General features: G+C 36.5%; 1 long non-coding RNA gene and 1 pseudogene across 1 annotated transcript; one reads left to right on the top strand and one right to left on the bottom strand.

The window, feature by feature from the left end:
* Window positions 1-9,900: 9,900 nt before the first annotated feature.
* LOC107502090 lies at window positions 9,901-12,926 on the bottom strand (annotated as a pseudogene).
* Window positions 12,927-13,014: 88 nt separating this feature from the next.
* LOC118611983 lies at window positions 13,015-26,707 on the top strand. Its single transcript, XR_004954606.1, has 3 exons — window positions 13,015-13,105; window positions 20,719-20,773; window positions 24,875-26,707. It is a non-coding gene; the product is annotated as an uncharacterized LOC118611983 (long non-coding RNA).
* Window positions 26,708-27,318: the final 611 nt, after the last annotated feature.

Here is a 27,318-nt window from a genome sequence, read left to right as displayed (position 1 = left end):
TTTTGATGCCCTTTACAATGAACAATAGCAAGAGCCTTAGGCATCTATACGGCTTCAAGTAAGGCTAAGATGGCCTTCTTGTTCTTAATGTCCTTCCCACCTGAAGTCAGAAGCCCTCTTTTATTGTAGATGGCTCCATGTACATGTGCAGTGGCAAAGGCGTTTCGGCTGGCAGTGTATATTGTGACTGCCTCATCCTTTCCCCATCTTAGTGCATCAGTGAGGGCGATGAGTTCTGCCTTTTTAGCAGAAGTCCCAGGGGGAAGAGCCTGTGACCAGATGGTGCCAGTTAGAGTTATGACTCCTGCCATGGCATACCTTCTTCCTTCTAGTATGAAGCTGCTCCCATCTGTGAACAGAACTTCATCGGCCTCAAGCAGAGGAGAGTCTTTGAGGTCTGGCTGCGAAGAACACACAGCATCAGTGAAATCTGTGCAGTCATGAACGGGGGTCTCAGGGTCTGAGTCTGGCAACAGATTGGGTTGATGACAGTAGCTTTGGATTTGAACCATATGTTTGGGGTCATCTGGTGCCTCCCTGTTGTTGAACACCTTCTGAGCTATCTCAACAAGTTGGGAGAGGTTCATCCCTGCAAAATCTAATTTTTGTAATTTATACTGGATATCAGGGGCTGCCTGAGTAGCAAAGGCTATATTAATTTCCTGCTGGTTCTCAGGGGCCTCAGGATCAATGGGGGTATACCTGGTATGCCTCATTCAAGAAACGTTCCAGGGGATTCCTGAGGTCCCTCTCTGTATAACTTCAGTTACCTTAGAAAGGTTAGTTGGCTGGTGAGCAGCCATCCTAATTCCCCCAATTAGAATCTGGTGGTACGGATCTAATGCCATTCTCCCTGCCTGAAAATTGTGTCCCCAGTCTAGGCAGGTGGAGGGAAATTCCTCCTCAGTCTGTTCCCCTGCTTCCTTAACTCTCCTCCTTCCCATAGCTATCTTTTGTGCTTCCGCCCGAATGCATCCATGTTCTTCTGAGGTTAAGGGAGTAATTAAAAGCTATCAGCGATCGTCCCAGGTGGGGCAGTGAGTCTGAAAGACACTTTCTAAGAGTCCCATTAATGCCTGGGATTTCTCAGAGAAAGATTTTTCTGTGCCTTCCAGTTGTACAGGCACTAGTGGAGAAAGACACGTAAACCATAAAGGGCCTGTCAGTGTGCTGCCCCTGGGGTGGTGCTTCTCGCAAGGGGAGAACCACCGAGGTGGTGGTGTCAGCTGGTGCCCCTCCTGGAGCAGGTGCAGGAGGCCCATAGGGGTTACCTGTTCACTTCGAGGAGATGAGGCAGTGCTATTTGGCCTCTGTTGTCCTGGATTATAGGGTGGGGGAAGGTTACTGTCCTCCAGTGGAGATTGGAGGACTGGGGGACTGGGCTGTCTTGGAAATTTAGTTGCTGCATGTTTCGGGGTGCCCACAACTAAAATCCGTGCTCCCAGAGAAAGGGCACACCAGCAGAGCCAAGGAGGGGGGTTCTGAGCAAGGTTTAACTATTGATCAACATAAGGAAACTGATCAGTTGTCCTGGGTCTCCCGTGACAACCTTCCAAACATTCCTCACGAAACCATTGTCAAAACAGCCCTCTGGAGGGCAGTTTATATTAAAAAACAGCCACTCAACTTATACAATGTTCTTAGTCTGCCTGGAGAAAACTTTATCCCATAGTCAGCTCCCTCTATAAACCCTTCTTTGAAATGTCGCAGGAGACACCCCAAGGGTGTCTTCTGTGAGCTCAGGCTTCGCCCCATCGCTTGCACAGAAAACACAAAACAGACACTCAGACAAGAACAATTGCTTGCACAGAAAACACAAAGCAGAAAATACAAAACAGACATTTAGACGAGAACAATCACTGAGGTGTAGGTGGACCCAGAGAAGTCCGCCACCTACAACCTAGACAGGACCAAAGACAATAAATAGAACCTGACAACAGGGCACAGGAGGTGGCGTCCCGAGGCCTGGCCATGGTCCGGGAGATATGACTGCATCCAGTCTCTCCACAGACCCCCAATGACCAGTCAACAGAACCAGGAAGGTACCTTTTATCCAGACGCCGAGGCTTCGGAGATTCCGGATTCCCATCAGGACCAGGAACAAAGTGTGTCCTAAAGTTGCGTCCTTGACTATTGCATTAACCCTGTCACATCATTCAAGGGCCCTAAAACGTCTCAGGTTGGCCACGCCTTTGAAGCCATAACAGAGGCAGCAAAAGCTTTGGAAGCCAGTCAGGTCTTAGATCCCAGGGCCACTCCCTGAGATCTCGCTGGAGCCTCCAAATGTTGTAGCCGCCAGCCCCCAAAAGACACATGGACCACCAGAACTCAATAAGTTATAGAAAACAAACTCTTTATTTAGCCAGCTGGGTCTGCCAGGGGTATGCAGACCCCAAATTAAGCAGCCCCGAAATGTAGAGGTACAGGGTTTTTAAGCCCAAAACTCTATTCTTCATTCTGTCTGAACACAAAGGGCTATCTTTCTTCTATTCACTTCCTGTCAACTCATAGGTCAGGTGCGTAAGCAGGGTTACAGAAGCAGAAAGCTTGTTTAGAGTGTTATGTTCCTATAATCAAAGGCCTATGTTCCCATAGCGATAGTCAAACAGCAATTTCCAGTAAGAGTCATTTTTTCAGCCACCACATTTTTAGTTTGAGAGCAGCCAATGTTGTATAACTTTTTATATATTTTTTATTTTAATTTTTTTATTAGAATTGACATTCAGTATTATTTTATATTTGTATAGTGTTTAGATATTTATATCATTTATAAAATGATCCCCTTAATTAGTCTAGCACCCACCTGGCACTATACAAAGTTATCACAATATTCTTGACTAGGTTCCCTATACTGTACTTCACATCCCCATGACTATTTTGCAACTACCAAATTATAATACTTCTCATCTGATTTTTTCCCCAGGATGTCACAATTCTCATTTTCCAATATTATAATGCAACTAGAAGGTAACTTTTTACATTAAACTCTTTATTTTCGAATGTTTTCAGATTTACAGGAAATTTACAAAGATAGTACAGAGAATTCCCATATATCGTTTGCCAGTTTCCCCTTAATGTGAACACCTTACCCCATGTCTTTTTTATTCGTCACTCTCTACAGCCTAGACTCAGCCCTTACTATACATGAAGTATAATCATCATGCAGTGGCTGAAAAAATGACTCTTACGGAATTTACTGTTTGACTATCGCTATGGGAACATAGTCCTTTGATTATAGGAACATAACGCTCTAAACAAGCTTTCTGCTTCTGTAACCCTGCTTACGCACCTGACCTGTGAGTTGACAGGTAGTGAATAGAAGATAGCCCTTTGTGTTCAGACAGAATGAAGAATAGAGTTTCGGGCTTAAAAACCTTGTACCTCAACGTTTTGGGGCTGCTGAATTTGGGGTCTGCATACCCCTGGCAGACCCAGCTGGCTGAATAAAGAGTGTGTTTTCTATAACTCACTGAGTTCCGGTGGTCCATGTGTCTTTCCGAGGCTGGTGGCTACAACAATCAAAGTCATACTATAAACTCTATTGTGTAATGTTTGTTTCTTGATTCTCCTTGGTCATGTTTCAACACGTGATCTGCATTTTAAATTAACATAATCTAAAGTAAGTTTCTCTGGCTTTGGAATCAGAAGTCCTGAATTTAAGTCTTGACTACTGCTTGCCAATTTCCTCCTCAGGAAACTGTGGACAAGAATACTCACTGCCAACTTCAGAAAGCTAGTATGAGATTTTGCTGTTTTAGCTCTGCAAGGATAATGACTTTTCTCATCTCATTCATCACTGCTTCTCCAGTGTCTTATAAAAGTCCAGGACATAGCAAGCACTCAACAAACGTGATTGTACTGAACGAATGATTCAATAAGGTGTCTATTAAATTTATTATAAATTTTAAAATGGCATGGAGATGTTAGGAGTTTTAACTACTCATCTATAAGCAGATGATATGTTTGTTGTTGTTGATTTGATTAGTGTCCTAACTCATAATTGAAGCCCATCCTATTTTGTTCATGATTGAATCTGAACACTTTATGGGTGCCTGTTAAGGAGCGGGCATGGTAAACGGCCTTTCAGTCTTGTTAAGCTATTTTTTTTTTAAAGCTAGGAAAAGTAGCGATTTGTTATTTTTGCTATAATTTTGCTAATATTTTCTGACAGCTAATGAGAACTTGAAAGCCAATGTACTTCTTTCTTCAGATTTCTGTTGTCCTAGAATGCTGATTTGTATTTCAAAAGAAAAGTAAATTTTTATAAACCATACATCTGCATTTTGTTACTGATTTCTGAAAGACAAAAATTACTTCATCTAATCTTTACTTTTCATCTGAGTTTTTTGTTTCATTTTGATTTTTCTTTTAGTTCTGCTACATCAGTAGACAAAGCTTGAAATATTATATTTAAGATTCCTTTGTTGGAAGAGCAAACTAAACATTTCATTTAGTGCTAGTCCCTGGTGGCCCCGTGGGGACAATGCCACTATTTACATGCTCATGACTGTTATGTGCAATAGTACTTTGTTATTACTAAATCTTCTAAACTTACTGGTTCTAGGAAGGAAGAGAAGGGTGTAAATATTTGAGTATTCCCTGCATGCTGCAATCCAGCGGTGTTACATTAGTTCAGTACCCCCAAGAGTCAGTCCATTTGCATAGAGAATAAGGGTATTGGAAAATAAGCTATCAGTAGTGTCAAGTCTGAATGTAAGAATGATATTCTGAGTTTAAAATTATACATGTAAGGATACAGTTCACTCATATATAACCTCAAAGATTGCTCTGAATGAAAATAATGTTATGCTGGTATACAATTATGGAGTTTTAGAATTGGAGATTCTATTTTTATTCCCTCATAAAGAAATGGAGGCTCAGAGGAACTAGTAGCCTGTCAAAGTTCAGAGAGCGAGCTAGAGGCAAAGGCAATGCAGAAATACAGACCTTGGCATCTGAACTACAGATGCTTTTTAACAATTATTGATTATTTGCTTTGGAGATTACCCAAGGCTACTGCTTTTCTTCCAAGGTCTCAGCCTCTATTTTAAAATGTTTTCTGATTATATCTGATAGGGCTAAAAGATAAATCCTCAGCCAGTCAATTTTGTACTCTTTAGAGGATTTGATAAAGATTTAATGTTTTTTAAGCATAAAAATAAACAAAAAAAATCTATGGCTCCAAGGTTTTCTCTAAAAATATTTCAATGTGTAGATAGATATCTCTTTTTTAATCATAGCAACATATATTCATATCAATATAGTATCAGAAATGTGGTAATAATCTGATTCTATGATAGTATTGATAGGAGACATCATTTGTAAAATACTTAATCTTTTAGCAGGAAATGATAAGGGACATTTCTTGCAGAGCTCTTAATCTTTTTAGTAAGCTTAGTTAAGTTTTCTTCCCTCCTTTCTTTGAGAAAAAGGTCCTCCCCCTCAAATCCCTGAATTGCCCTGAAACTGGTGACTGAGATCCTCTGGCTATTGATGAGTCATTGGCCCATTGTTAGCAGAAATAGTGTTAGACCAGACAGGGCCCTTAGAGTCTGAAAGGGGAGGGGACTTTAAGCCAAAGGTCATTTTTACTCTTTAAGAAATATATAACCAAGCCTGTTTCCCTTTACTCTCTTAATAGGCAAATCAGTACTAGAAATTTATAGATAGATTAATTAAATAATAAGTTTGTATTGAGAGAGGAGAGGAGGCATCCGAAAATAAAAAAAAAGATGCAAGGGAAAGGGCCTACAGAAATAACCGAATCAACTGGTTGAAACCTCTCTCTTCTCCCATTCTGCCCTATACTCTTCAGTTAACATGTTTTCCACAGCTGCATCCCCCACCTCAAAGATTCTCCAGTCCCTTCCCTATCTCTGTAGCTGTGTATGAATGTCAAGACTGTGTGGAACTGTTGCGTTACGGTTAGAGCTCAGCCTTTGGATAAGGAACCCTCTGAAAGGGCACGACATCAATGAGTGCTGCTCCCTGTCTATAAGCTAAGAGTCCTGTCTCTTTGTTCGAGAATCCAATAAAGGTGCTGATAACACCAGGGTTTCAAACTCTATAAAACAAACGACCTATAAGACCAATGGTCTGGAAATTCTTCCCATACAGCCCCCCACGTGAAGCCTCCCTCCCCACTCTGAGTAAAGAGGGACGTGTAAAACCTCAGACAAAGAAATCAGCGCCCCTTGCATGGACACTGCGAGGGTATACAAGCTGTAAGAAATTTAACCAAGGGGAGATCATGCTTTGGGTCTGTTGAATGCCCCACATTCTCCACTGGCATTAAATTCTTCTTCCTCTAACAAAGTTGCGTGAGCATCTGAATTCTTCCATCAGGTGTCATTTCCTGCAACAGTATCTTCTTTTCCTTGTCTAGGGACTGAGGCGGCACTTCAGTAGGAAAGCCAAAACCCCACCAGGCAGAAAGGGAAGGAGCTCCATGAAACCCCAGTAGGCAGAGACAACGACCCTTCCCAGCAGGAAGCAGCTACGGAAGAAGAGACCTACTGTTCCTCCACATTCATGCTAATAAAAAGGAGGTTCATGTTTCTTAGAAAAGAGTTAGGCCGGAAAGTTAGTTAGGGGGTTTCGGGTCTGCCTGCAAAGACACTAAGGTCATCCTATCCTAGAAGGGGTCCACTCTAATCTACCCACAATTAAGCAAGCCAGAAGGCATTTTTTTTTTTAACTCATAAAAGAAACAAATAAGCAGAGAATTAGGTATCAGTTTAAGCCAGTCACTCGCACCTGCGCAATGAAGATCCCAAGGACCTTTGACTCACCTGAGCCTCATTATACCATCATTATAATATGATGCATATGCCCGGAAGTTCATTAATATCATTATAACAGATTGAATTCTGGGAACAAACATGCGCAGAAAGCAAATGATGAATCACTGAGTCCTGTCAATTGTAGTTGTCAATTAAGGAAGCCCACCTTCCCTAAAAAAGTAACCACTCACAGCAAATAGGGACAAATAGGCTCTGTTATCAGGCCTTTTAAGCCATGCTTCTCTTGCTCAGACCTGCTTTCATGTCTGGAAGTGTACTCTCTCTTCTAATAAAGCTTTTCTTTTCTCCTGTATTTTGGTGTCTTGCTCAATTTTTTGTTTGAGACATCAAGAACCTGGACAACGCGTCAGGAAAGGATTCCAGTCTTCAGTACAGTGTTACTGATTAATATACTTTATCCTATGACATAAAAGAAACAGAAAACAGTAATTTGCAATCCAGTTTGGTAGTCATAAATGGATTACAATAAACAATACATTTCAGTATAAGTCACACCTCATTCTTCAGAATAAAATTACAAGAAAGTAAATTACAAGAAAGGTAAGTTAGAGATATTGTGGCTGGTGATAGAGATCAGATTGATTGAGAGCTTTCAAAAATACAATGTCATGCTCTCCTTCCTATTACCTTTCCTGTTTCCTTATCTCTTTGACCTTGGGCCCAGCTCTATCACATCCAGGCTCATGGCATTAATTAGATACCAAGTCTTTATCTTCGGCTCAGACCTCTCTTATAAACTCTAATCATATATCCAAAGTTATCTGTGAAATCTCCAAAATGTGCCCAAACCACACTCTTGATTCTCTGACTTCATCTGTTGCTCGTTTCCCTCTCCTGGCTGCCTGGTGCTCCTTGACCAATGGACATGTTTCACCTCAGTATCACGGTGAGATTCATGTGCTGTCAGCTGGATTGCTCTTGCCCTACATGTCCTCACATGTGTCCTCACTCAGAGCTTCCAAACTTTGTTAGATGTTGCCTTCATGACAAAACCTTCTCAGACCATCCCATTTAAAAATCTCAGACCACAGGACCTGTGGCACTGGCTATTTCTCTTTCCTGCTTTATTTTTTTCTCCCAGGTATTTATCTTCTAATAGCACATTATTTATTTTATTTATTTTTGTATTTACTTGCTCTTCCCTTGCTAGAATGTAAGCCTCACGGTGACAGAGATTTTTGCCTGTTTCGTTCACTATTTCATGCCCAATGCCCAGAGTAGTTTCTGTAAACCAGCAGACACTGAAAAGTTTGTTCACTGGATGTGTGAATGGAAGATGAGATCCTATAAGCTTACTGAGAATCCTCCTTGTGTAACCTGTGGTAGGTAATTGCAATCCTTTGAGACTGAGTTTACTGACTCATGGTGAAATGCAATTAACAAGAGCTCTCATGTGTTCTTTGAGGAAAAATTCTATAACTATATGAAGTGCATAGTAGTAGATTTAGTAAATTCTCCACATAGGTAGTGTGTGTGTGTGTGTGTGTGTGTGTGTGTGTGTGTGTGTGTGTGTGTGACTTGTTTATCCACCGGAATCTTCTTTCAGTAACATTTTTTATTCATATTTATATAGAAAAAAATTTAGTGACTTTTTTTCCTGACCAGTAAAATATCTGACTTAAAATATTAAGATCTTAGTAGTAGTTATAATTGTAGTTGAAAAGATCTTGAGTTATTTTTCCTAAAAATTTTATTCAAAAAAATTTCAATGCAATTATTTATGTTTTTTTTTTTTTTTCCTAGAAAATGTTAGCATACATTTTGGTATTACCGTTCATGGTTGAGAAGTACATAGTTGGCCTCTGGATATGTTGGTTATCTCAGTGATGGTTGCTTTGAGTTAAAGCATTTCCTATTTCCTTTTATAAGACATAATAAAGGTAATTTTTTAAAAAATTAGTTGCTTTTTGAATATCAAATGGAAAAAGTAGACATCATTAATTCTAGATATTTTTTTCTTTACTGCTGAACTTTGGTGACAACTTTGGATTAAAAAAATAAATTACCAATAAGTTTTAAAAGGCATATACCATTTAATATTCTAATCAATAGTTAACATTGTATTAGTATTTAATATTACTGCTTATGATCCTTTTACTTAAAATTTTAAAAACAGACTTTATTGTGAATAATATAGTTTTTAAAGGCATAGTGCAATAATGGTACATAACTACCTAAAATATATTGTTCTATCTTTAAATTATTTACCTCTTATTTGTATGTTTGTATGATTTTGACAAAATTCTATGGATACCTCAAATACACCTAGTCTAAAACTAAGTGCATATTTCCTCTGAACTGCTCTTTTTCCTGTGTGTGTGTGTGTGTGTGTGTGTGTGTGTGTGTGTGTGTGTGTGTGTGTGTTTACCTCAACTAAGGGCATCATCATACACCTAGTTGCTAGGTGATCCCTGGGGGTGATATTAAACTTCTTCCTCTCTCTCCACTCTGACAACACCTGGTCAAGAAGAACGATTGATGTTTACCATCCAAATATTAGATGAATTTGAATTGTTATGTCCTATAAAAAACTGGTTTGAGGATAAGCTTGTCATTGAGCCTCTAGCTTTGGCCCTTTTTCATCTATTCTCCACCTAATTACTAGAGTGAGATGTCTGTTTCAGACTAGTTTGATTCTCAGTTGTCTGCATGGTCTAGCCGTAACTCCTTGCACAGCATATACAATTTGATGTCTAATTCACTTGGGGCTGGAGTCCTATTTGATGTGGAGCTATGAGAAAAGGCCTTGGCTAGTGCAGGGAAATCTCCTTGGCTGCCCCAGAGTGTGCCATGTTGTCAGTATAAATGCAGTCGTTCATAAAGGAAAAACCTCCTGGGAAAGTGAGGGGACCAATAGAAGGTGGAGCCGCAGAGGTGAAGTGAGACACCAAAGCCAAGACAGGATGAATGAAAAAGTAAAAGACAGTACTATGAATCAGGAGACAAGAAGAAGAGATTCTTTTCTTTAACACTTTATTTAAAATTAACAAAATGATAAAAAGCTGTAGGCAAATGACAATTCAGTACATTTAGTTGAATAATAAAAAAATTTTTACATATTCAAAAGTGTATAGATTCTTTACTAACATTGAACATTTTAGTCTATGTAGTCAAAGTTTTTTAGAATTCCAAAATTTTATCAATTTTATTTTCTTCAAATTCAAATTTTCTTTTGGCCCAAGATTTTATTGCAAACATACTATCAGTCCATCTGTTAGCAGTTCTGGCTACTTTATTTGTTTGGCATGTTTCTTTGACAACTTGAGAATAACATTTGTGTGTGTGTGTGTGTGTGTGTGTGTGTGTGTGTGTGTGTGTGTTTTTCTACTTCTGCCTTTGGCTGTTCCCTTTGAAGGAACCTCCTTTGCTAGCATAGTTTGCTCTTCCATCTCATGTTGGCTAGTTTTAGCTTTCTCAACGCTTTTCTGTTGGTTTGCATGCTTTTAGTTTTTCTCTGATAACAGATTCCAGAACTTCCAGTTCATGTTTCCTTGCATGAAGAGCTTTACTTGGAAAAGCTCCCAAATAGTTAGATGTTCCAATCCTCTCACAGTCAACCATATTATCATCTACTAACCTTTGAAGGGCTTCTTTCAGTGACACAAAGAGAAAGTAACACCTTTCTCTTTAGGAGAAATCTTTTCCATGTCTTCTCACTGAAATACATCTTTCATCTCAAAAGATTTTTTTTTCACACAGGCTCTCTTTTCCTTTATACTCCTTTATTCTTTGACAGAATTTAATCCATCATGGCCTGTATGGAAGACTAACTCAGTGTGGTGTTTCCCTAATAAAACAACTGATTCACAAAAGGACAGAGATTCCTGTCCTTTGGTAAAAACCAATGGATTTTTACAAAAATCATCTAACTGGAATAAAAACTTGTTAGATTACTCTTAAAATGGTGAGCAACTCAGAAATGTACTGTACATGTTACAATACATAAAACCATTCAACTGTCAAAAATCAAGAGCCATGTTTGGAATATAGGACATCCAATCCAACACCCCCCTGCTCTTTTTGTACTTTCCTTGCTCTTTCTTTTTCTTTCTTTCTTTCTTTCTTTCTTTCTTTCTTTCTTTCTTTCTTTCTTTCTTTCTTTCTTTCTTTCTCTCTCTCTTTCTCTCTCTCTCTCTCTCTCTCTCTCTCTTTCTTTCTTTCTCTCTTTCTGTCTGTCTGTCTGTCTTTCTGTCTGTCTTTCTGTCTTTCTTTTCTTTTCTCTTTACTTTTCTTTTCTTTTCTTTTTTCCTTCCTTCCTTCCTCCTTCCTTCCTTCCTTCCTTCCTTCCTTCCTTCCTTCCTTCCTTCCTTCCTTCTTTCTTTCTGTCTTTCTGTCTGTCTTTCTGTCTGTCTGTCTTTCTTTTTTTTTCTTTTCTGTTTTCTTTCCTTCCTTCCTTCCTTCCTTCCTTCCTTCCTTCCTTCCTTCCTTCCTTCCTTCCTTCTTTCTTTCTTTCTTTTTTTCTTTCTTTCATCTTTTTTTTTTAACAGAGATAACATTTGTTAATAACATACATAAATTTCAGGTGTACAACATTATAATTGGATATCTTTATACACTATTAGGCGCTCACCACCAAAAGTATAGTTTCCATTCATCACCATATTTTGACTCTATTTATTTTACCTCCCCATCCCCACTCCCTTTCCCCTCTGGTAACCACCATTTTGTTGTCTGTATCTATGAGTCTGTTTTTCTTTTGTTTGTCTGTTTGTTACTTTTTTGTTTTATATTTCACATATGAGTGAAATCATACAGTTTTTGTCCTTTTTAATCTGATTTATTTTGCTTAGTATAATAACTTCAAGATCCATCCATGTTGTCATGTGGTATGTATTTATAAAGGAATACTAATCAACCATAAAAAAATGAAATATTATCTTTCCCTGTCCTTATTAAGGGGCTACAGCTATGGTAGTCGGATCTTGGGAGACTGAGGCACTGGTTCTGAAGTGACTTATGGTTTTTCTGAGTTCGTGAGATACTCAGTCATGTTCTTAAAGCCTTAGGGTGTTTAACCTAACTCATCCTGGAGGAATAGACATAGGAATAGACACAGAGTGCTAAAGGGCAGGAAGGCTACAGACATCCCCATGGTTCCCTCCTGCAGCCTAGAGGTGCCAAAGAGAGATTCTTGAAGACACTGGGCTCCTTTCAAAATTTCCATTTTGGGAGGAATTTGTCGGTTTGTGACAAAGGAAGGATTGCATAGGGATCCTCCTAGACAGATGAGTTCAGTGTTCTCACTGCGACCTGGGTGCCAGTCTTCCAGGGCCTCCTAAAAACCAAATCTCTCCCTTTTTTGAGCTATTCTTTCTGCCTGAAAGGATTTTACTCAAGTACTTGCAGAATTATCTCCTACTAACTGAGGCTTAAGACTAACATTTCCTGTGAAGGCCTCTCTGTACCTTCTCCAACCCTTTATTTTCCAAGAGGAACGAAACACCTGCCTTCTGGTATGGCTGCAACAACTTTGTCATATGTCTGCTCCATGATTTATCACCTTGAATGTAGCTTTCTTTTTTCCCAAAGCCTTATTCCATTATCAGTAAGATCTGGAAAGGCTATTCCCTTTATTTCCTTGCAGCGTCTGGTATATGGCAGGTTTTTAAAAATGTTTTCAGTGCTTTAAAGTCAAATATGATCTTAATTCTTTTCCATAAAAAGATGATAGAAAAGAAAAATAAAATCATCACCTGTAAAGAGTTCTGTTAAAAACACTTAAGTTAATTTTATATAAAGAGAAAGTTTTGTTTTAGATAGTTCACATTCTTCTCCTTACTTTTTATTGTTTTGTTTATTTTATAATTTTGGATGTTAAAGTGATATGAAACTATCAGCCTAAAGAGATCAAGATTTTATTTTGGCAAAAATAACATAATAATATTCAATCGAAAATAACATAATGAGATTCAATCGAACCATCATACATCTACATATGTTTCTTTACTTATCTGAGTGATAGTCTTCTTTTTCTTTTTAAATTGTAACAAAAGTAAATGTCTCCTTTAAACATTTCTGGCTACATGAAAGCATATAGAGTAAAATTTACTTTTTGATCTCTTTCCTTTTTCTCCTCTCAGTCCAGAGCTCCAGAGGCAACCTCTGTTTCAGTTGGGTGTGCATCTTTCCAAATCCTTACTACGTGTACTAGGTTGCTAGGGCTGCCGTAACAAATACTGGGTGGCTTAAACAACAGAAATTTATTGTCTCACTGTTCTGAGTTTGGAAGTGCAAGATCAAGGCATTGGCAGGTTTGGTTTCTCCTTAAGCCTTTTTCTTTGGCTTACAGATGGCTCTTCTTGGTGAGTCTTCATTTGGTTTTCTCTCCTCTGTGTTTCTTTTTGCATCCAAATTTCCTTTTCTTATAAGGATACTAGTTAGATTGTATTAGGACCCACACTAACGAGTCTATTTTGAACTTAATTACCTCTTTAAAGGCACTGTCTTTAATACATTTAATACATCTCCTGATATGTTGGAGATCAGGGTTTTATATAAATCTGGGGGTAGAATTTAGCCCATAACACTATGTATAGATTAGTATCTTTTTCCAACATAGGTAGGAATATAGTACACACATTTTTCTGTGATTTGCTTTTAACAAAGTAACGTGAAGATCTTTCAATGCTGATACTTGTTCTCTTTTTTGACTGCAATGTTCTTTAGCATGGGTAATTCATAATCTACTTAACTATCACAATGTTGATAAACATTTAGGTTTCATATATGTAATTTAATTTTTTTTCCCTTTAGAAATAGATTGATAGGACTGGGATTTTGGGGTAAGAGTGTAGGTCATTTATACATTTTAATAATACTATAAAATTGTGTTCCCAAGAGTTCAATTAATTTATACTCACATGAAAAATACTTGAGTAACGTTAATCTCAATTTTCATCAATTTTGAATATTGTCAATATTTGAAAAAAAATTATATATCTAATGGACAAACTTACAGCTTTAATATAGTTGTCATAAATAAAGTTAAATATCTTTTTATATGTTCCACATGTAATTTTGTGTGTGTGTAGTGGATTATCTTTTTTTATATCAGATACCCATTTTTCTTTTGGGTTGTTGGTCTTTTTCTTATTCATAATATTCTCCATATATTATTAACATTTATCCTTCATCTGTTATACATTTTAAAATTCTTCTCTCAGATACGACTTAAAATTTAAATTTGACCTAGAGAGGTTTTACACTTTTATGTGATCAAATCTTTCTTTGTTTTCCTGTTAAATATTTTTATTATTATTATTTTTAATGCCATTTCTACTAAAAGACAATGGCACCAATTTCCTGTATTTTCTTTGGTATCTAATGAATTTTTCCTTTTTATCACACAAGTCATAGTTTTAATCTATCCAGAAGAACTTAGAGTGAAACATGAAAGTCGACTTTACTTTTCATCTCCCGGCTGCACACATACCTCTATTTTTATTTTTTCTCTAGGGCACCCAATGTGCACTACTTAGTACCCAGCATCCTAACTCATTCTCAATGCATTTACACACATCTGCATATCTCATTATAAAAACATAAGCAAGATCAAGATTTATGTTTGCTTAGTCACTTGCTTTTTCCAATGCAGCAGTACATCTTTGAAACTTTACATGTCAGTACAAAGAAGTCTACCCTACACTTTAAGTGGCTGAATGCTGTTGGACAGTGTTCCACTATATATATTATTTTAATTTTGATTTTTCAATTAGAGTTGACATTAAGTATTGTTTTATATTAGTATTAAGTATATAACATAGTGATTAGACATTTATATCATTTACGAAGTGATCCCCTTGATTAGCCTAGTACCCACCTGGCACTATACATAATTATCGCAATATTATTGACTATATTCCCTATGCTGTACTTCACATCTCAATGACTATTTTGTAACTACCAATTTATACTTTATAGTTTCTTCATCTTTTTCACCCAGTCCTCCAACCTCCTCCTATCTGGCAATCACCAATTTGCTCTCTTCATTTATGAGTCTGTTTCTGTATTGTTTGTTCATTTATTTTATTTTTTAGATTCCACATGTAAGTGAAATCATATGGTATTTGTCTTTCTCTGTCTGAGTTATTTCACTTAGAATAACATCCTCTAGATTTATCCACACTGTAATTTTTTTAACTACTTCTACCATGATAAACATGCAAGCCTTTTCAAAATGTTTAGCCATTACCACAATTACAGAAAGTAGGACTTAGTTTTGATTTTTAGTGTTTAGATTTCAATCTGTCTGCTGTTTATTTTTATATTCAATGGGATAAAACGCTTACTCAGCCATACATCGAACAGCCCATATTTTCTTTACCAATGTGAAATGCTACTTTATTATATTTTACAATATCATGTATAATTCTGCTTCTTGACTCATTTTTCTTATTTTCTTATTGCTATTCTGAAGCCACAGTGTTTTAATTATGGAATAATTATAAAATGTTTGATTATCTGCTGCAGTAAATTAATCTATAAATATTTCTAAAAGCGTTTAGGTCATCGTTGCCATTTGCTTTATTTCCTTTATGAACTCAAAACACTTTCAAAATATGGAATCTTTTTAGGGCTGATAGATCAACTTGGGGAACACTGACTTTTTAGAGTACTGAATCTGCTACAATAACCTTGATATTTCTCATTTTTCATTTTTTTTGCTGTTTTTCAATGATATTTTTTTATAATGGCTTTGTATGTTTATTTTTAGTTATATCCTTAAGCATATTATTGTTTGTTATTAAAAATTGGATCTTTTTCTTTTTCCTATTACATTTTATAATTAGTTATTGCTGTGATATAGAAAAGTTATTACTTTCTTTGCATGTTTGTCTTACATCTCACTAAAAAATAGTTCTATCTCCAAGAGCTTACGAATTTAACACACAAAAAAGCAAATATTTAAATTATTAGAACATAAGAATAATTAGAGCTATAATCATGTGTTCTAATCTATAAATTACTTTCAGAACTCTATAAGGTTCAGGTCAGCTGATAATGATCATAAAGGGCTTATTGGAGGTGCAAATTGACCTAGTCTTTTAAGGAGAGACAGCTTGCTAAGAATGGATTATAGTGAATAATGACATCGAGATGAGATCGATTTTGGTATATGCTTGAAAAAGTGAGTAGTATTTCTCAACAGATCCGAAGATGAGATCTAAAAGCCAGTGAGAACAATGGACAGACTGAAAGGGTGGGGAAATTATGGGAGCTCTTCAAAGTCAAGCAGAGTGTTTTGGATTTAATTCAATAAATAATGGAAATCATTTGGAGTCAGAGAAGTAACATTCAGAAAGTAGAGTTATAGAATCCTTTTTTTTTTTTTTTTTTGCATAATAGAGGCCATCTGGAATTAGGGTAGCTGACTAGAAGGCTATTTCAGTGATATAATTTTATAGAGAGAGGGACCTAAAACAGATAGTGGTAAATAAATAAGGCATTTTCAGAGAAGAAAAGAATAAGACTTAAAAAATTTAATATAAAGTGTAAAGTAAATGTGTGACGCGCTGAGAGAAGTTTTAAAAGCAAGCCTTTATTGGGAGAGGGCTCCTGGGAGAGATTCTCTGGTCCAGAGAGGAGAGGGACCAGAGAAGTCACACCCTGGGACCGGAAGGTGCAGTTTTTATCGGGTTATGTCGGGGTAAGGTATAGAATGGGGAATGTCACTTGAGCATCTGGGTTAGGGTAGCAGCTCCAGGGCTTTAGGGTGGTCCCTTATCAGTTGGGCATCCGGATTCCGATGTCAGGCTGGGAGGTCTGAATTCCGATATCAGGCTGGGAAGTCTCCAGGCAAGCATCTGGCTGGCTCTCCCCCGCCAACCTAATATAAAGGAAGAGTAAAATATTTACAATATTTATATTTTAGAAGAATATAAAACAGTTATATGATTACCAGAAGTTGGTGGGAAGCTGTTTAAGAAAAGTTTAGATTACTATGGACCATGTTACCCTGAATAAGCCCACTCCTGTCTGATCTCAGAAGCTAAGCAGGGTTGGGCTTGGTTAGTACTTGGATGGGAGACACCATAGGAAGACCAGGTCTTGTAGGCATAAAAAATTTTAAAAATAAAAATAAAAAATAAGAGATTGTAAGCTGATAGGGTTCTTGCAATCTGTGAGGTCAACCAAGGGTTGCCTCTCTCTCTCTCTCTCTCTCTCTCTCACACACACACACACACACACACACAAATGTTTAGATAAATATTAAAATTGTCAAAAAGTATACTTAATATGAAACCATATCTGGATGATTAGTGCACTGAAATAACTCAACAGCATAACACAATTCTGTTCTTGGAGCAACTCACTATCTTCCAATCTGCTTTTGAATCATGGTGCAGTAAGACTTAATCCTTGTGGGATTTCTAGTGATGTGATTAAAAGTGTTATTTTTGGGTTTTGTTTTGGTAGAAAATTATTAAATTAGTAAAAAAATGATTAACCGGAATAGTTCACAGGGAATATGATTTTCTAAAGGGTACAATTATGTTCAAGATAAGATTTTTATAAAGGGTATTTTGTTCTATAAAGGGTAAAGACATTAGATTTCTTTTAAACTTGAAGGTGATATGTATAGGTGAATAGGAGGAAAAATAAGCAATGCTTTCAAGAGTTATTACAAAAGAATTATTTCTGTTGATAAGAAGTGCAGATTTTAAACCTATTGTCACAATATATTATATATAATATAATATGTAATATATATATATTTCATATATATATTATATATGTACTACTCTATATAAATTTGCTTCTGTATTTCAATCGATAAATAACTATTTACTATTAAATATTAAAAGAAGTAGAAGCATTTCAGTTTCATAAAAGTACTACCAAGAAATCTCAAAATCAAATAAAAAATATTTAACAACAAAATTGTACTAAATTCCAGAATCCCAGGGTATATCTTTTTTATGTGATGATTAATTCTAATTACCAATTGATAAAAAAAATAGTTGAAAGACATAGAGAAACTTGACTAAGAGCTGCTATAAAGTTTTTGAACTTTTCATTTTTGATCTACAGTTCTACCAGTGTTAACACATGTATAGATTCTTGTAACCACCACCATAATCAATACATACAATAGTTTTACCACTAAAATCTTCCCCAGCCCCTTATAACTTCTATTTTACTTTCTGTCTCTATGAATTTGCCTATTGTAGGTATCCCATATAAGAAGATTTATACAATATTTTGTCCTCTTCTTGGTTGTGAGCTGCCTTGGGTCTAGGCCAGGATACAGTGGAGGAAATAATGGGAAATTAGTCACTGGTTTGCAGTAGGAAAGACAGGATGCAATGTACTTATTCCATCTGAACTAGAACTAGAACCTCTCCTTTTCAATGAGATTGTTTTATCACAACTTATTTAGAAATATTTTTGATAAAAAAAAGTTTTCAAGTGAGCACTTAAAAATTAGAAATTAAATTTATTCTTAAATTTAATTTTAATTATACATGTGATATCTTAATACTTATCATTGTAATAGTTAATTAATGTAGTTAAGGCTAACAGTTTCCTTTAACCAACCCTTTCTGTCTCCCCTCCTTTCTTAGAGGTTACTGAATTGAACAGTTTTTTTTTCTTTTAGTAATATGTCTCAGAGTTCTAGCCTATTGATCCATTTCCTTTTAGCTGATTCACTGTATTTTATAGTTTTGATTCACTTCAGTTTATTAGTCCATTCTCTTGTTTAGATAATACGTAGGTTTTTAAAATGAATGACATGTTTCCTTAGAAAGAATATTAGCCTCTGTGTTACAAATGATTCCTGAGTCTGCAGCCTCATACGGTCTGGTCCTGTAAGTGTTAATGGTGTTTGCTGAAATTCTGAATTTGATTGCTAAAAGATCACATATTTTGTTTCTCAGAGTCAAACCATAGTTACAACACCATTTAGCCAAGTGTTAAGTCTCTGCTCAAAAGCAATGTGATAACTTGAATGTTACTGGAAATCACCTTTAATTGAATTTCAATAACTTTCCCAAGAGCATAGTTAAAATAATTGGCTCAGTCCACAGCCACAAACATTCAGCCTAGAATACAACTGGTAATAGAAACTGTGATATAACACAGTTCTATACAGACTGGCTTTTTCCTATACTATAGATCTTCATCTAATATCATCTCATCATCATTATTATTATTATTATTATTTTTTTGCCATAACATGGTTCTACTTCCTGGATTTTTGAAAATGCATTTTACTTAATCTGTAATGTTGGTGTTCTCTAGAAATTTGTACATGAAATACCCAGCATGTTTAGGAATCAATTAGAAATTTGATGTCACATGGATTGAGTCATGAACTGATCTCTTGTCTTTCTCCAAAGTCCACTGAAATGACAGTAAAGGAATAAAAAATATATAACCTATAAGGAAAAAAAGACAAGAGACAAATAGCACCCCTGAGGTCAAAAAATTTTCAACAACAAATGAAGAAATGATAACTCCAGAGCAGCTGAAAGCCACAAATAAGGAGTGTATGGCAGAAAAGCATGGGTTTGTGCCACAGAACCTGAGAACAATTTGGAAGATGAGAGCATAGTGGGAGAGCAAGCAGGAGTGAAAATCTTTACATGTGTGTGTATTTGTGTGTGTGTGTGTGCGTGTGTGTGTTGTATGTGTGGCAGAAACTAACAGGCATATAGCAAGGCAGAACTAAGCTGAAGAAAAACATGACAGGTTTTTGTTCCTGGATCTGAGTTTTAGGAGCATAGCATGTGGGGGGAGGCCACCAGGACCAGAAGGGGATCTTAGTCCCTCTGCTTCTTTGGAAAGAGGAGCCCCTAGCACTACAGCTGCCTTCTTTTTCTAGCCTTGTTCCTAGGTGGGCAAGTGTTACTGGAGAAAGACAGCTGGCAAAATCTGAGCCACTATAATTGTAGTTCTTCTGTGTTGGCTGAGACTTTAATGCTTTTTTCTTTCAGTGTTCTCTCTCATGAGCTTCATAGTAGCTATTTTATATTTCTTTCATTCTCTGACACCTCCTTTTTAAAATTTTTTTACTAAATATTGGGAAGTAACTTAATTTCCCATTTTATGAAGAAAAATGATATCATAAGCTTTTATTATATCACAGTTTCTATTACCAGTTGTATTGATGACTTTTAAGTCTATAACCCCATCTCAAATGTATCTTCTAAACCTGCATTCTACAGACGCTTCCAGCTCAGCCTACTCAAAATCGAGCTCACTTTCTTCACCATGCCTTGTCATCTGTGCTCTGTATATAATACTCAAGGCAGAACCCTGGAGCGGGATCATTATTGATGTCCCCCTGTTTTCAAAACCATGTCCCCTTCCCTCCCCAACCGTATCCCAATTAATAAATTCCCAGTTTTACTTTCTATTTCTCTTCAGCTGTCTGGCCCAGTCTCATTCTATTGAATCCATTATCTCACGCTTTCACTAGTATGATTTTTCTAAAGTAGAATTATTTTCTTTTTATGCTCTTATGTTGATTTTGGCTGTGGTGTCTCTTTTGTACTCAGGAAAGTCCCATGTCCCAAATATTTAGTGTTCAAGGACTTCATGGTCCAACCTGGCTCATTTCTCCAGAATCATCTTTTGCCTCTTACTCCCTCCTCACACTTATGCCATGCTAGAAAATATAAAATCTAGTGTACATAAAAATCCTCTAGAATGTTTCTTAAATAAAAAATCCTGGGCTTCAGATTCTGATGTAGCAGGTCAGCTTCAGGGCTCAAAAAGGTGCATTTCAACAAGGAAGTTGGATGATTTACATTGAGATGGCTGATAGACCACACCTAGACAAACTTTGCTGAATGCTGGGGTATTTGCTGAATCTCCATACATTTCAACATGTAACCTAGAATATCCTTTCCATTTCTCATCTCCCTTTCTTTCTTCCATACCTACTTGGCCCTTTATCTCTCTCTTTCAGGATTCAGCTTGTAAGTGGTGGTTGCTGGGATGCCTTCAAAACCTTTCAAAGCTGAGTGAGTAAACTCCTTTTCTTTGTATAGGCTGGGCACTATAACACCCTGATAGTGCTGTATGAAGGGGATTAAGGAAGTCTTATTTTCTGGCAGCACAAACACTACAGAAATGGCATGACGACCTCCTTCCATCCTTCTGTACAACATAATGCCAACGGCAAATGTCCCTTACCTTAGTCATTCATTATTTGACTCATTGGAGAGAAGCATGGGAACATCCTAATAAAAATTGAGTATTGAGCTCAGAATCCACTAACTTTCAACAAGACATTTAAGAGGAATAAAATTAACTTCACTTATTAAGTAGATGATGAGTTTCTTTGCAATATATTTTAAAAAATGAAATATACTTTAAAAATTGTTTTTTCATAGTAGTACTTAAATAAAGATGAAATGAAGATCTTCAATTATTAGGATTGTTTGTTTATTTTCAGGTTTCCATTGGAAGAGGAAAACATTTCTGACAATAGCTAAAGCTATTGGCAATAGCATTAAAATAATTAGTTTTTGAATTTTCAAGTGAGAACATTGCTGAATTAAAAAGCTCAATATATCACTGTCAACAAACCAGATTTAGCTGAGCAATTATAATAGGATGGCTGAGCTGCCATCCATACCCAGGGTAGAAGTAATTTTCCCTCAAGCTTAATTTTTGAATTGTTTGTTTTTGTTTAAAGCAAGAAACTATTGTGTGACTCAATTCCAATATTCCTGTATTTATTATCAACATATTTCACCCACTCCTCCCTGGCACTATGCCAGGCTTGTGGAATTGGTGATTGTCTTAGATTTTGTCGACTAAAGAGATTGGAAACCGGAATGTTTTCCTTCAGTATGTCCCTCCAGGATGTGTGTAGTTTATTACTTTCTACATGTTACTGTTGAGTGGGAGAGAACTTCAAATGTGTCATAGATTGGATTTTAATGAGAAAAATAAAATCAGAGGAAAGGGAGTTACTGAACGCATCATCAGGATTTTATGAGAAACATTTTCTGTTCTCAAGGAATACTCTTTGATTTTATTTACTGCACCAAATGTACCACATCTCAAGTATATTTTGCTCCAACAAAATTTATGAAGTATATTTTAATTAATGGTCCTATTTTAATGACTTCTTCCAAAGCATTCTTGTTTGATGTGTTGAATATAATCATTGGTACTTAACACTTCTCTGCAGTCATTATAGACACACCATTTTTTTTGTGGTACTTATTCTTTGTCAAATAAATGCACTGGAAGTATTTAGCATTATATTCAATAGCTGCATTATGCCATTAGAAAAACATATGTATAGCCCATGAGTTCATTCACAAAATGCTAAACACAAATCAGTACTCCATAAAACTTAAAGCAAGGCTGACAACTAACTTTATAAATAGGATGTCTTTCATGTGTCCTTTAGGCACTGTTCGTATTGTCCGTTACCCCATTCTTTTCTTGTGTCCTTTAGACCAGAATCTCAAGGCTAAATTAGGTGGTCCTGAGTCTAACACCATTCCAACCTTCCTGGGACTGCTCTCTCCCTCAGTATCCTAGAACTCTAGCATATCCTCTCTCTCTCTCTTTGACCTCTCATTTATTCAACAAGATGTTTCAGGAAAAGATATTTATATTTTGTTTTGCCTCATGTAACAGAGTTTGGGTCATTCAGTGGGAGGTGCCTGTACTATTTCTTCATGTTCTTAAAAAGATGACTTAGAAGACAAAGCAAGTGAACATTCAACTTCTGTGGTAAAATATCTAATTTTGTTCACGTAGAGATAATTTCCGTAAATGAAAGATGATTAAAGTTCTTATGGGAGCATATCAACTCTTTCTAGCCTTCAAAATAGATTTCCTACTTTTTGGCATGGAGATCTTGATCTAGGGATTAGAAAGACCTTGGATCTAGTTAGCTAGCACCAAGCTTTAAATTATGATGAGGTTAAGTAGGTTTTCCCAGAATCCAAACATATCAGGAACAGACACCTGGCCAGGATTAACCTGAATCCATTAACTTGAAAAGCCCCATAAATCAAAGTTGCCTTCTTAGGTATAAAGATGTTGCTTCAAAGAAGATAAATAATTTTGATGTCATGAGCTTTTACTGCATTTCAAACTCTCTACGGTTGATTGTGTTTTCTTTTTTTCGTCATATTTAATCTGCTTGTTTTTGACCTCCCTGTTCTCCCTCTTCACATACATCTAGTCAATCACTGTCTTGTCAGCTCTGCCTCCTTAACACCTTTAACATCGATTTGCTCTTCCCTGTTTGCTCTCACTTCCTGTCATTTCATGCTGCCATCACCTCTCACCACATTGCTCTCTGTTTCTTTAGTATACCCAGAATATTTGCTTTAAGAATCAGCCCACGAAGGTGTAATGAAAAAACTACATTCATGAATTTGACTCTGACTTCACTGCTCCTCTTTCTAGTTTTTCACGGCACTGGAATTTTCAGTGAAACATAATTCTGAAATTCTTAATGCTCAGAGTTAATTAAGACAATTGTGTAACCAGGAGCTCAAATAGGATTGACTGGGAAGGATTCATTAATATAGTCATAATTTTGTTTGTTCTTTCTGTGACTTGGAGCATGAATTTCCTGAGAACTGTCGTGAAAGGATTCTTCCTTCCCATCTACTTCTCTTCCTGAGTTGGATATCCACATGTGTAGCACTCTTAGAAATAAAATACTTCCAATACTCTGTTCTCCTTATTCTTGAACTCCAGGATTTTATTTTCCCCTCTATTTGTTCCCATGCCTACGCCCATGTCATAACTAAGAAACCATCTTCACCAAATCCTAATTTCTCATATTTCACTTTGTTGCCCATTTCTTTGTCCCATTTTGCTCTCTTAATAAGGGCTGTCTATATGAATTGTATTCAACTTTTCATAAATCATCATTTCTTGAACTTACTTTAAATTGCTCTTTTTCACATAAAAAATGATCTCCTTGATTCTAAGTGAAATGGTATATTCTCAAACCTCACTTTACCTGATCTATTAGCAGAATTTCAAGGGTCACTCCTTGTCAGGGCTGAGCAGATCATGTTGGCTATGCTAAGTATCAGGGGGGTTGCTGATCAAGAAGGGAAAGTTCAATGGTGAGACACCAGTTGGAACAACATACAAGAGGCAGACATGAGGATGAAATGGCAGGCACCAACTTTATTGCACAGAGCACACTTCTGTTGGGAAGTGCAGTCTATTGTGGGGTTGTGTGGTATTGCATGCACTTCTTCTGCTCCCCTTTTATTGTGCTCCCCTTTTGCTCTCCAGGGGACCACATGGCTCCTCGCATAGCAGACTACAATAGTGGCCTTCAGCCATGTATGTGTGATATAATAAGCTGAAGTATGTTTACATATTTTCTAAATCTGGGGTCCTATTCTTAGCCTCGGGCCTGGATCACAGCTAGACCTTGGGCCACCCAGGCCTAGCACCCACACTCCTCTTTATTAAAATATTAAAAGAAATAAAAATCGTTTCCAGGATATAATTCTTCTGGTTCTACTTCTTGCTCCTTCTCAGTCTCTTTTGCTTGTTCCTCTTTTTTACCTCCACTTTTCAATATTAAAATGACCTAGGGTTCAGTGTTGATTTCATCTCAGATACTTCCCACTACTTGCAACTGACTTTCAAAATATCTTTACTAATTTAAGAGGCAAAAAATGTTTTGCTTCTGTTGTAATTTTATTCTTTCATAGTAAGGTTGAACATTTTTTTTTTTTTTGGTTTGGGGTATACTTTCTCCTAAGAGCTACTTATAGCCTAGCCTATTTTAATATTTTTAAAAATTTATGCATATAAAATCTAAATAGATTGAAGAATTAGTGGTCTCATCATTGTGTTATATTGCCAAATTTCCCTTTTAATTTATTAAAGACTTTTTAGGTATAAAGATATTTGAAACATTTTTTATTATTTTAATCAGTAATTTGGCTTTCATTCTGACTTTTCTGTACATGTGATTTTATACTTTTTAAAATTTTTTGTGAATTATAACACACATACTGAAGAGCAATGTGTGTGTGTGTGTGTGTGTGTGTGTGTGTGTGAGATAAAATGACATTGGCAACATCACAACAGCTCTTTCTCTCTTTTTCACTTCACAGGCTCTCTCCCCACTAGCGGCAGCTGCCTGTGGTAGGCATCTTCTGTGATGTCCCCCAGTGGTATTCAGGCCCCGGTGTAATCCTCTGTACTTCAGTGAGAGCTGGACTCATTGACTTGCTTCAAATCAATAAAATCCAAGAGAAGCAATGGGATGCACTTTAAGAATCAGTTGTCTCTCCAAGAATCTTTTACTTCCTTTTTTTGGACAATGGATTACAAACTAAGATCTGGGTGCTAGGTGTACTCATTGCTACTGTAATGTCATTACTTCTAGGCCATCTTGGTGGATAAAGAAAACACACACACACACACACACTCACATGTGACAGACATATTCACCCAGATATACACTCATATATTCATTACATTCTTATATACACATATACACATACACACAACTTCTATATTTAAATAACTATTACAAAACCAGTTAAACGGATATGGTACTTCCATTTCCTTCCAATCTAACACCCTAGGGTTCTTTCTGTTCTTTCTCCTTTTCATATTTGTAACTCTGGCCATGTGGAAGACAGAACAAAGTTAACATGCAAAAAACAGATCACGGCTGGATGAAGACCCCTAGTGACAACATAATTCTTAATTCTAGTTGCCACAAAGCTGGTCTGTACCTGGCTTTCCCAAGGTTTTTGAAAATTCCAGGAAAACCCCTTTTAGCTAATTAGCTTATTTGGACATTAGTCTTTTGTAACTAGAAAAGCATTGACTAATGCTATGATGAAGGAAAATCCAGTGTACAGCCATAATATGTCCTTTTTTTATTCTCCTTCTCAAATAGTATTGGAATTATAGCTCACTAGTCATCCCTCAGTAGATCCTCAGGGGATGCATTCTAAGACACCCAGTGGGTGCCTGAAGCCACGGATGGTACCACACCCTTATATATACTATTTTTTTCCCCTAGGTATACACACCTATGATAAAGTTTAATTTACAATTAGGCAATTTCATGGATAGAAATTTTGTTCTTACTAGTGATTTTAGCAACCTAGAAATAATTTTTTTCTCTTTTCTCATTGAAAACTTGCACTTTTTCACTTAAGGGAAGCTCTTTATAACTTACAAGATGGCTACTGAGTGGCTAAGGGAGGGAGGGTGTTAGCATATACAGCATAGACACGAGGGACAAAGCGGGACCTGTCCTGAGCAGGACAGAGCTGGAGAGCACAGGATTTCCTCATACTACTCAAAAGAGTGTACAATTTAAAACATGTGAATTGTTTATTTCTGGAATTTTTTGTTTTAATATTTTCTAATCCAAAGCGACTGAAACTGTGGGTAACTGAAACCTGAAAAATGAAACCACGGTTGAGTCTGCCTACAGAAACAGGAGTCTGACATTTATTACAGTACTGTGCTAAGTTTTTTAGACATGTAATAAAGTTTAATCCTTATGGCAACATGTGGATTTAATAACAGAATTCCTTTTTTACAGATGAGGGAGTTGAGATTTAGGGAAGTGAACAGAGTTCTTTGGGTCATACAAAATGGACTCAACTCACTAATTTCTGCAAAGCCTTGAATTTTCTTCCCCACTTAGTGTTGCCTCTTACCTAACTCCTTACTGTGTGAATCAATTAATTCAGTAATTGTTTTTTGAGTACTGCATATGTCATCTTATATTAGAGTTGCTTAAACAGACTTGTCAACACTTGTCGACTCTGTTAGCTGCTTTAGCACTTTAGAGAAAATTTAATTACACTCAGTAATAATGAGAAAGAGCTGGGAAAAAACTCAAGTCAAAGCTCTGAACTCAAAGAATAATAAGTAAACTAGTTTACTTTAAAAATCAATCTTAGATTTTCTAGGATAAAAAGAACATGGTAATGTTCACAAATACTTATTAGTGAATGTTTATTGTATTATTATATAAAAATTATTGTCATTATTTCAGTCCAAATTTTTCATAGATATGACCTCTCAGAAAGTTTTTTAGCATGAGTCTGACCCTACCTTCTTGATTCATATTTATTTGCATGATTCAATCAAATGGGTATGACATTCATTAAAATATTGCTAATATTTAAACGGTATTAAATAATGATCAAAATATTACCAGAAAATATTGTTAGGTATGAGGGGCATGTTTTATGCCCTTGGAAATATCTAGGCTGTTGGAAGTCCACGGTTGTGTTCACTTCCATCTCAGAGGAACCTGATACTTGGCGTGGTTCTGTGATTTCATGCAGATAAGTCAGTGAGAGTATGGTGCATGCTGGGCAGTGAGGCTTTAGGGTTTTTTGAATGTTGTGTGAGTGAGCCTTTCCTCAAAGGCCTTCATGAGATTAGACAACTTCTGCCCTGAGCATTATGACCAACTTGCCAGAAATACAGCGTTTCAAGTTAAAAATGCTGGGCCAGCATGTCTTAGTTCTTGTTCAATCCTCACCAAAATGAGGGAAACGCTTTTCCTTCCTTCTCTCTT

Source organism: Rousettus aegyptiacus, unplaced genomic scaffold (genome assembly GCF_014176215.1).
Source record: "Rousettus aegyptiacus isolate mRouAeg1 unplaced genomic scaffold, mRouAeg1.p scaffold_m13_p_15, whole genome shotgun sequence".
NCBI lineage: Eukaryota > Metazoa > Chordata > Mammalia > Chiroptera > Pteropodidae > Rousettus > Rousettus aegyptiacus.
Note: the sequence above shows the minus strand (reverse complement) of the source record. Positions and strands in the feature narration are given on the sequence as shown.